This window comes from Tyto alba, unplaced genomic scaffold, assembly GCF_018691265.1.
Source record: "Tyto alba isolate M040663 unplaced genomic scaffold, T.alba_DEE_v4.0 Super-Scaffold_47, whole genome shotgun sequence".
NCBI classification, from domain to species: Eukaryota; Metazoa; Chordata; class Aves; order Strigiformes; family Tytonidae; genus Tyto; species Tyto alba.
In genome coordinates this window covers 25,632,950-25,644,425 of record NW_024881323.1, presented here as the reverse complement: position 1 = coordinate 25,644,425, position 11,476 = coordinate 25,632,950, and the positions used below count along the sequence as shown (strand labels likewise).

The following is an 11,476-nucleotide window of genomic DNA, read 5'->3' as shown; positions in this document are numbered from 1 at the left end:
CACGTTTAATAGTTAAAACATCCTTTCTGTTCTCGGCAAACCCGACGCATCTTAACAGCACCAACCTGACACAGTTGCTACGGTGCCCCGGTGCTTCAGGTAACCTCCAGGCAATAACATCTTTGCACCAAGACCAAATTTAAAGGAAAATGCTCACCTCCAGAAAACTTCCCGCTCAGCACAGAATCTAGGGTTGTCTCATCTTCCCCAAGTGCCTGAACAGTCACCTCGGGAAACTGCAGCAGACTGCTCGTTACCCGAGCCATCAGGTCTCGCACTCTTCACTGTAAAGAAAAAAAAAAAAAAAAATGACCCACGTCAGCCCTAACTATTTTTGAGATTGACACAAGTTCCATCGGGATGCAGCGAATCATCTCCTGTACATCACCTGTAGTTCTTTCCCTTAAAAAAGCGGCACTCGGGACAGTTTTCAATCTCACAGCAGAGCAAAGCGAGAATCCTTTCCCTTCTCTGATGCCTGTGGGATCACAAACAAAAAGTGACACAGACGTATGGACAAGATAAATAACAGGAAAAAACCCAATACCCTGAGTTCACGTCTGCTCACATAGGCTAATAAGATGCGAGCTGAGAAAAATCGTATTTCACATTGCAAGCAATACAGACTTCCACAGTTCATCATTCAGAAAGTAGTTTCCCATACACTTACGATGGAAACAGAACACAGCACTTTAAAACACTGATATTTTCCTGTTCTGAGATCCTCGTATTCCTTATTCCAGTCCCTTCCTTCCTACTGCCTGCCCTCATCACATCCCTGCAGTCTACTACAGAAATTTCTAGGCCCTTCAGACGGTGTCCACACTTCTACAGGTGCTCCACAAGGAGTTCGTATTTCACTATGTCAAAACAGAGGTGCTGGTGGCAAAACTTGAGAGCTGAACTGATTTACAGGGTTAAATAGGTGGCTAAACAAGAGATATTCCATACACATGGGAATGCAAACTACTCCAAGTTACTACGTTCTGCAAGTTCTCTGCGCTATTGAAAATGGCACCGTAAGAAAGTTCATGCTCTGAAGCCTGTGCACTGGAATCCACTACATGTCCAGTCACAAGCACTCGGGTTGAGAATATGTCCAGTATCTTCTGCCAGCGCAAAACCAAGGAGTGTGGGAAAGGCAGGAAGTGTAAGTCAGGGGCCTGCACTAAGCACAAGTCAACACGTTGAAAAAAGCGTTGCCAATGGCAAAGCCAGTATCGCAGGACGCTGCTGCAGCCAGCCAGCCTGACCACTCTGCCAGCATTCACAGCTAGCACAGATCAAGTTCCAACTGGGACAACTTCTTTGCAGCAGTTTTGCTGCATTTGCTTTTTGGTGCTTGTCAGCGTTTCAAAGTAAACAGCGGGACAGCCTTTTGCACTGCATCCGGGGGCTCCAGAGAGTCAAAAGCCCTCACCTCCCTCCACCCGCTGGCAAAGCTCCGCCTTACGCAGCCCAGGACACCAAGAGCCTTCTCTGCACGGGGGCCACTTCTGCCTCACGGTCAGCTTGGTGCCCAGCAGGCTCCCAGGGTCTCTCTGCCAAGCCTCTTTCCAGCTGGGCAGCCCCCAACACATGCTGGTGCATGGGGTTGTTCCTCCCCAGGTGCAGGACTTGGCCTTTCCCCTTGTTGAACTGCCTGAGGTTCCCGTCAGCCCATTTCTCCAGCCTGTCAAAGTCCCTCCGCGTGGCAGCGTGACCCACCGGGGTATCACCTCTCCACTCAGACCAAAACAGGAGTTTTACTCTAAAAGGCCACGAGCATATCGGAGACCGTCTGCCTCGGAATTCTACAATCAGGCTTATCTCACTCAAGCGCAGCCTACAGATTCTCCTGCAGAGTCTGTGCGGCTGCTCCATAAGCACGAATCTACAGCAGCAGGTGAGAAGAAGAAAGAGTTTCAGCTCTCTAGCCCAACAACCCCCAGCAGAGAAGATCCCGGAGCTGATGCAGCCCACAGCTTTGACTTCCCTTTAAATGAAAAAACAAGCCAAACCACCCCAGAACTTGACGCTAGAGCCAGTTTACCCAGCTACCTCCTGTGGCTATTCCCTGACAAAACTCCGCTGTCATCCAAGGGGTGCAGTCCCTGCCTAACACGGCAGAGTTTGCAAAAGCTCCCGACGTCAGTTCTGAAATGATGCTCTTTTTCACACCGCTTGGTGTACCTGGACAGACGGACGTAGGTGCTGAGTGCCTCAGCACAGAACACACACGCAGCCTTCCTGGCAGAGGGAGACCGTAGTCAGCAGGACACCTCCAGCGCGCCACCCCCCAGTGACATCTCACCGCTTGCCCCTCGCATCACAGATTCCAGAATCACAGCATCACACTGAAGACAAAGGCCTTCCAGAATCTCTGGAGGTCACCCGGCCCAGCCCCCCTGCTCAAGCAGGGTCCCCAGGGCAGGCTGCCCAGCACCCTGGCCAGACAGCTGTTCAATCCCGAATGCTGAAACATACTTTTACAAACAGCAACCTGACAAGCTGAACTGCGGGGACATCTGCAACAGGGCAACAGGCCTGGGTTTTTGGTGACTCTCTCCTACAGATTTAAGTATGTTCTCCCCACGCGAGGGAAACAACGCCACACCAGCAAAGCCTAACTTTTTTTTACCACGCACTCTAATCAAAAGAAGCCTATGCACAATAACCTCCCTAGCAAAGTATATGCCCATGAGAAACTATCACCTAATTAATTAAACAGCTGTGTAGTTTGTGGCAAGATGCAGCTCATTTTAAGTTAAAAACTGAACGGAACTTGGAAGCGTGTCTCCTTGTTTCCCCACTGGGGGAAAGGATGGCTATCATATAATATATATATATAAAATACATATCTATAAAACGTATATAAGCACATATCATAAACATACATATAACAGATACCCTTCGGGCTTTGAAACTGAGAGAAAATGAGCTCCTAACAAAAATTCAGCGTAAATTTCATTTCACTCTACTCAGAGCAGTCCCCTCATCTGTTTCCACCTCAACTAGCCACCCACTCATACAGAGTTCAGAAAAAAGATGAATGGCCTCTTGCAGGATTTTTGATTTTGCACGGTTACATTCCTTACAATACCTAAAGCCGTCCTCACGGTCTGTCTTCTCTGGTTTGCAAAACAGCAATAAATACGCCCTGTTTTGGGTATAATCGTAGCGCACCCACCTTTAAATTTCTTTGTCAGCTTTGTGAGAGGAGGAGAGAAAAGGAAGGACTCCTTTTCCTCAACAGGCCGTTTCTGATGCATGGCAGTTCTGCAGGATCTGGTTCTTGAAACAGGATCTGTTGAAGTTCTTGATCCTTCATCACGTCCTGACAGGTTTATGTCTTCAAGCAGCAAAGGACTGCCATCAGGTCCTCGGCAGAAGGCCTCCTCCCCTGTGCTCTCCTTCAATAACGATCGTCTCTTTCTGCCCCGACGGGCTCTCCTTACTGGACTCTGAAACAGAAAAGGCCCAAACAATAGGCCTCAAACCAAAGTTGACTTCTGAGTGCATTCCCCCACCAGCAATCAGCATCTTAGCAGCAGAATGAAGCAACCAGCACTTATCAGCATGAAAATGCAACCCTGGGAACAATCCCTGGGAACTGTAAGTAAACAATAGGAAGTAACTATAAATCCCAAATGTAAAGAAAAACAGAAACTCCTCAGACGTGCCCGGATCCTGGCCAGATCCGGACACGCCTGAGTGAGGCATGTCAATCTACCAGGTATCTCCTGTGCATTTCGTTTAGACTTGTTTGTTAAACTGTATAAAAGCCAGACCCTCTCACAGCACAGACGGAGACCTCACCTACGAGTGGACACACTGCGTAGGACTTCCCAATTTCTGGGAAAGGCTCTCTGATCCTTCGCTGTGACGGGGCTCCCCAGCTGATGCACGGGTCGGGGTGATGGTAAAGTATGAGGGCAATTGGTGATGGATCTTTCTTAATCACTATAGCCAGCTTTATGTAGTAACGACTAGGTGCATTACCTTGCTTATTCTTTCTGCTGCTTTAAACAGTAATGTCTAGGTGCATTACCTTGCTTATTCTTTCTGCTGCTTTAAGGTAAAATAAGCCTATTTCTTTAACTTGGTGTCTGTGTCCTTTGTGTTAACCCCGTCAATTGGCAAACCAGACTCCCGGGTGTGGCTGATTCCTCATTTGCCTGTGGAAGTTCTTGCTCACGAGTATCCGTTTTTTCTGGCTTGGCATGTGGAACTCTTCTTCTGCCCCTAGGAGAACCAAGGATTTCCACTCTCCCACCTGCACGTATGCCTTCCTGAGTACAGGCAGATTCTTTGCCTGCCAAGAAAATTTGTGCCCCCTTCCTCGCGCGTCTTCTAGGAGTGACAGGAAGTTTAAATCCTGCCCGAGGAAGCGATGATTTAGACAGATCAAGGGCAGAATTTTCCAAAACTTCTGATGAACTCCTCTTCCTCCTTCTGCCTCTTTTAGTTGGCACAGGTAAGAGGAGTTGGTCACTAGGCAGCCCCTCCTGATCCTTGACAATACTGCCAGTAAATTGTCAATCAATGAGTTTCGGTTTTCTTGCACTTCTGCTGGGACTGACTGCCTGTTTAATCTTCTGATCGGTGGCACTCTGGCCAGCTTCTTGACCTCCTGCTCTTTTTCTTCCTCTAGTCCTTTTGGAAGGAGCAGAAGCAATAACGCTACCTTCAGCAGGAGAACTTTCCTCGCTAGCCTCTTGCGAGACTTCAGAAGCAGCTTCCTCTGCTCTCCTTAATCCTCCTCTTGGAGTAACAGCTATGGGCAGCCTGCTGACGGACAACGCTTGTCCATCAGAATGGCTGCTTTCTACTTTTTCTGAATTAGTCAGTTTAGGCTTCCTACCTCTCCTAGGAGGAACAGGCATCACAGGTATTTGCTCATCTCGAGTATTTCCTCCCGTTTCAAGTCTACAAGTCTCAGGTGCTCCTTTTGTTCGCTTGGTACTTCTCCCAGGAGACATTCAAACAGAACCGGTCTGTCTGTCTGCAGCAGTTGATGAGTGCCTTCCGAGGGAATGCCTGGACTTCCACTCAGTTGTCCCCTTGTGTGTGTTCTAGCAGTGATGCCATACTCTACTTGATGCCTCCTGGTTTCATCTTCCACTCCCGTCACAGGTGATTAAGGGAGCCTTTGCCTTCTGGAATCTAGTGACCTTTGTCCTGGTTCGGGCTGGAATTGAGTTCATGTTCCTTTTCGGGAGCGAGAAGAATGCTGCCAGCACACTGAGCTTTCAAGGACTCTCCAAATCCCTATGTCCTGCCTTTGCGCAGGCACAAAAGAAGCAGGGATGGGACACGGCTGAAGCACCGGGCCCGGACTGGCCAACGGGCTATTCCACGTCATGTAACATCACGCTCGCTATGTAAAGGAGGGGTGGGCGGGAAGGGGCTCTCTCTCGCTTCCGGGATTGCAATCGCGGGGTCTTAGTATTTCGGGATCGCTAGCCGGGAACGGGCTGGGTGTCGGTCAGCGGGTGGTGAGCAACTGCACGGTGCATTGCCCGTTTCTAATTTCTATTACTGTCACCGTTTTATTTTATTACCATTAGTAAACTGTTTCTATCTCAACCTGCAAGTCTCCCTTTGCCCCTCCAATTCCCTCCCCCATTCCCAGGTGGGGGAGGGAGGCCGAGCGGCTGCGTGGTTGTTAACCGCTTCTTAAACCCTGAAAAGATGTATTTAGCACGTCAGTATGATATGAACAGATAGCTGCTCGTCTAGTGGAATGGAAGACAAGTTCAGCTTTACCGATTCGTTCCTATGTTACTGAAAAAAGAACATGTCCCAGCACTCACTGAGTCTCAAGGTTAACTTGTTCTAAGAGCCTTGAAGTGACAGGGCAAACTTTCGGGTTTGATTTCAGAAGTGATCAGTAAAACAGAAAAAGATACGTGAGGAGAAGGCTGTTAAGCAGTTTCACAAAACAGTTTCCCAGGTTTTTGAAGCTCTGAAAATGACTCTGAGATATAAAGAGCTCTCGGTGTCCCTCAGCTGCATCACATTCACCATCGTCACTAGCTGGCAATTCACGTTCAATCTGTTGCTCTGAAGCAGCACAGCTGTGTTGAAGATTGCCTGGTGGATGGAGCTCACTACACGGCGATGTTTCAGGAGCTGCTTCTGAGGTTTCTGCCGTACCCACACTATCTTCAATAACCTGAAGGTAAAAAATGTCTGTTAATGCATTCTTAATTACCAGACAGACTAACTTCAAGCTGAGCTTCGTGAAACTGAGGACAGTGAAATGCTGCTTTTCCTTTCAGACCACCACCACGTGTAAAGTGGGAAACATACAATCTACTCCCTGCCACAGATAACAGTTCATGCGTTTAAGGGACAGAGAACAGACTATTCCATTTATGCAATGACACGCTCCATTTCTGCTCTTTCTGTTCCTGGATAACGATTTGCCACCACCCGTGAACAACGTGAGCAGTTTACAACACAAGCTGCACACACGACCGGCAGCAATCGTCACGCTGCAGAACTTTCTGGACTGACCACAAATCCACAGGTCGTACAGACAGAGAACGCTTCCCTCTGCTTCTTCCAAGCCAACCAGCAGCCCAGTTCTCTTCTGCCAGGAAAACTCCTTTACCACACGCACAGTGGGAGGCTGTTTATTTGCTCCCTGGAAACGGTACGCAGAGAGCCGCGCTCCTGTCACAGAGCTCACCGCCGGAGTTGAGGACCACACGCCTGCCACGCCAGGCCATGGCTCCCTGGAAGAGAAACGCAAGAGGACTTAAGCAAAGGTCCAGCAGAAGACTGAAAACTGCCGAGAAGTCACAGTCACCGCCCTTTCCTTCAGTAAAAGTACCGAGCAGAGGAAGACCAACCCGCCCGATTCCGGTCAAGTAGTTAAAGCCACCCGTTGAAATCCTCAAGGAATGTATCTGAAAATTAACACCTTTGTATTTTGCATTTGTACTTGTCAGTCCCTTCTCTCGGCCCTTCCTCACTTGGCAGGCTTCCCAGTCCTTTGATCATCTTTGTGGCCCTTTTCTGGACCCTCTCCAGCCTGCCCACATCTTTTTAGTACAGCGGGGACTAAACTGCTGGCAGACTCGAGGGTGGGCTAGCCAGTGAGCAGGAGGAAAACCCGTCTCTGGGAAGACCGGGTGTCTCAGCCAGCGGTGAGGGAGGGAGCCCAGGGTGGGGGCACAGAAGATAGCTGGGCTTGAGGCCATGCTGACCTCCTGGGGCTCTGTAAACGAAGGGCGTGCGTGGGAACCCCCGGAGTGACAGCACGCCCGCGGTGTCACTCGCGAGCTTGAATCGCAACAAGCCGGAGAGGAGGCCTCAATCTGCTGACTTCAAAACAAAATCTGGTCAGTCAGTAGCAGCAAGGCTATGGTTCAAAATCAAACGTAAAAATAAAGAGCCACGACATGCTTTTTTTCCTCTGTCCAAGAACTGTGCGTAATAGGAGTAACTCGACTGCCGGGCTGGGCGAGCCGAGGACTCAGGCCAAGGAGGAAGAACGTAGCCGACTCAGTATGAGTGATAAAGTGTGCTTCAGTTTATTGATTTTCATTACAGCCTTTTATAATCCTTCTACTAATTATGCCTACTAGTCACTAGCTGATTGGCTTAAGCTCTAAGGGTCGTATTCTCACGGTCCACCTACTTGCAGTTAGCTTACAGCACAAGTTTCTCATAACACTAAGTTTCTCATGCTACTATTTCTGATTCCTGTTTACTTGTTTTCGATACACAACAGTACCGTAACACAATGTTTCTCAGACCACCGTTATCATAACACTAGGTTTCTTAGACCACTATTCCTAATTCCTCTCAACCTGTTTTCGACACACCACGGTACACAAGGCTGAAGTGTCCTTGACATTCCTCAGGTATCAGCAGCTGCGAGCAGCTGCAAGCAAACCCTAGTGAGGCCCAGCATCAGCAGCTAGAGCAGGCTCTGATCATACAATTGCTCGGTGGGCTCAGGACCCTTGTCTCTGAGCCATTCTCCAACACTCGACTACAGATAGGGATTTCATTTCCACATTGGTACGGCAAGCGAGATGGGAAGGAATGAGTTTCCACAGAAACACGTTCACAAACGGCATCCCTGCGTCGTTCCTGCTGGCACACAGCGGGGGAGGCTGGTTTGGGAGGACAAAGCACTTTCTGAAGGGGAAGGAACACAGGAGTAAATCGCAAGCAGCCCTCAGTAACCAGGGCAGTACTCTCACAGACAGACGGCCCTGCTGCACGGGCGTGAAGCTTTCTGCTTCCAGCAGTGCTCGAATCCGCTGGACAACCAGCGCAGGATGCTGATGGAGTGGGAGCATCCAGCAGCTACAAAAGCTGTACTGCATGGCTGAAAACTTGGCTCCTGCTGTAGCGGAGAGGCGCGGCACTGTAAAGCTTCTGTACCCTATGAAGCTGTATAGAAGGCGGCATTAATTTCCTTACCGAGGTGCTGGAAAGACTTTCTCATGCATACCCATCTGTAAATCCAGCTGTACTACCTCAACTTTGTTTCCCACAGTATTTTAGAGGATCCACTCTGTCTTGTACCGGAAGCTGCTCCAGAGTCACGGTTCCCATTTTTCCGATTTGAGAGTAACCCAGCCTTTTAAAGTACCGCCTGGAAAGGTCTTGGAAAGAAGTGACACTTTGCGCTAATCCCACCTGGCACTGCTTGTACTTTTCCCAATGCTGGGTGGCTTTGAAGAGCTCTTTGCACACAACGGGCACCGGGCCTCTGTTTGCAGCGCAGCCGATCGTCCAACAGCTCTTCCCGAGCCGGCCTGCCCGTACGCCAGCAGAGCAGCGTTATAACCTTGCCAGGCGTTCTCCAGCGCTCCTTGGGCCAGATCACACAACACCTCGCTCTAAACAACGATCGAGTGCATCCTCTTCACAGATGAGCAAGCAAACGCATACACAAGCACTGCTGCCCGGGACGCGTGCCCCCACTAACAGGTTGAATCAAGATTTGCAAACGTGCTTGAAAGTAATACCGAGTTCCGGGATGACGGGAGCGTAGGCAAAAGCTAGGTAAGGCTTCCAACCAGTAAACCGACCCGTGCCAGTCACCTGCAGTACGCTTACATGAACGTTAATAATGGGAGATAAACTAAATGAGCAGTCTACGACCGTGTATTAGCTACAACTGCTTGTAGTTGGTTCTTTGAGTAAAATCTTACCTGGCCTGCATAGCTGTTGGATCCGGCTGAGACGAGCATACCGTTCTCGCCCTTTCGGAAGCCACTACGAGACCACTAGGCTAGATGAAACGTAAAGGCCTTCCAGCGCCCTGGATTCTGAGGGCCACATATGCTTGTGCTGTTGGTGCTCACAGAAATCACACACTACTTCCCTGCACCCTTCTCTGTGTACTGAAAATACGGTTGTAGCACCAAAAGGCAAGCGATCGGTCACGCAGCGATAGCTCCTGCTTTTGTCTGCATTTAAGCCAAGTTGAACAGCAAGGCACACCACAGCAAGGACTGCTGTGGGATAAGCCTGCTCTTAAACTATGCCAGGGGATACACAGCCAAGGGAAGCGACCTGAACCAACGGACACGTCGGTAACTGTAACTTGCATTTTTCCCTCTCCCTCGCATACTGGTCATCCACACGGCAGAGGGCTTTGAAAAACACATTTTATTTTAGGAACGGCTTGAATTCAACAGGAACCACAGAACATTTATCTCCAAGCACATCCAAGAGACTCGTTACCTGGACTACTTTGCCGAGAAAAAAAAAAGCATTCCTGGATTGGAAACCTGCAAGTTTTGCACAGAAGACAAAAGTACCAACAAAATAAAAAAAACTGCTACCTTCTTACTTGAGAGTCTACAATTTCATAGTATTTTCAGATTGGCCTAGACTAAGAGGTGAAAAGCACTGCCTATCAACTCATGAGAAAACACGGGCTGGCTGCTGCCTGTAGCTTGTTTTTTCGCCACCAGAAATCAACAGCTAAGCTATTTGCGATTCGGCACATGGGAACAGATGAAAAACCGCCAGGTGATTTTGCATCGTGATACTCCAAAGTAGTTTGGTCTGAACGGGCAGAGAAGTTGCTGTTTTCTTTGCTGACATCCATTTTCTCCAAACCATCTCCAGGTATGCTTTTTGAAAACGCTTCCACTTCAGCACGATCCTCCTCAGGATTGCTCAGAGTAAACAGAGTTGCCTTATCTCTAGTCTCAGACGATGCATCCTCCGCCATTCCATGATGATGCTCCCATGAATCCCCAGGCAGTGCTATATCATCGTTGGTTACCTTTATTAAAATACAAAAAAAAAAGCCAACAAAACCTCACAGTCAATAACATGCAGGTGGTTTTTGTAAAGGGAAGACAAAAAACCCCCCCAACATATACTGATATTTGTGTCCCTAGTGTCCCAAAAACCACACTGCAACTCTGCCTCAGGGAGAGGACGAGGTACGGCTGGTGGCTCTGCAACTCTAGCACTAGAACAAACAGGGAAAGGTAACTGACTTTCACTCCCCTGAAGTCCAAACATACCGGAATTCAGGTTTATTTGACCATCGCCCCTGAAGGAAAATCATCTGACAACCACCAGCCTCTTTTCCGCTCGTTACAATTCCGCCCGATGTTAAGAAGGAAAGGCAGAAACGAAGCAGACACTGGGCAGGAAGCGGTCAAAGATCCCTGTTTGGCCACATAACCAAGTGTCTCAAAAGCAGTACACCGAGAGCTTGGTGGCAACCACAGTTCTAGTTTCAGCTGTCAAATTCTTGAAAACACATTTACCATCGTGTCAGTATAGGTCTTGGCCTAAATAAGATTATCATAGCCGAAAAAGTCTCTCTCCAAATATTACTTTGGATGAACTGATTACAAAAAAGCCAATCAAAGTTTATTCAGGTACACCTTCCTTCCAGAATACTAACATAATCCAAATGGATTTTTGCTATTCCTCTCCACACACGTAGCTCAAAACTGAACTTTGTGAAAAGGCTGCTTACCTATCATATCGTGAGGAAAAGGTTTTCTGCTCATTTCCTGCCCATGCTGCTCCAATTCTGGATAACACATTACTCATGAAAGTTGCTATGATATCCAGATATCCTGAATTGGCTGGTTTTGTTGATCTTGATACTGGCTTTGGTCTCGCAACTGTAAAGCACAAGGGAAAACCTATCAGCCTTGTGTTATCAAAGTGAGCGTTTCTTGACCGCTGTATTCCCCGCGCTAAAAATTACCTCCTCTTAAGGCCGACGAAGGCAAATGGTAAGGCCTGGCTCTCTCTGCAGCCAGCTGCCTTTGAACTCTAGGAAGGATCTTCCGATATGGGCGTAATTCAGACTTTCTGGCACATGCCCCCTCTCTGAAGCGAGGATGGCGATCATTCGATGAATAAAAAGCGTAAAGCAGTTAACTAATTACAGCGAGTGCACTGCACAGAACAGCAGCAAGTTCTACCCATCAGCACACGCCAACTTCACCCGGTAATTTTAGCAAAGTGGAAGGCAGACTAGATCAGT

At 48.5% G+C, this 11,476-nt stretch overlaps 1 long non-coding RNA gene and 1 pseudogene across 1 annotated transcript; both read right to left on the bottom strand.

The window, feature by feature from the left end:
• Positions 1 to 4,088: 4,088 nt before the first annotated feature.
• LOC122154786 lies at positions 4,089 to 6,660 on the bottom strand (annotated as a pseudogene).
• A 3,132-nt stretch (positions 6,661 to 9,792) lies between these two features.
• LOC122154790 lies at positions 9,793 to 11,332 on the bottom strand. The gene is made up of 3 exons (XR_006166869.1): positions 11,195 to 11,332; positions 10,958 to 11,108; positions 9,793 to 10,246 (listed from the first exon to the last, which is right to left on the bottom strand). It is a non-coding gene; the product is annotated as an uncharacterized LOC122154790 (long non-coding RNA).
• Positions 11,333 to 11,476: the final 144 nt, after the last annotated feature.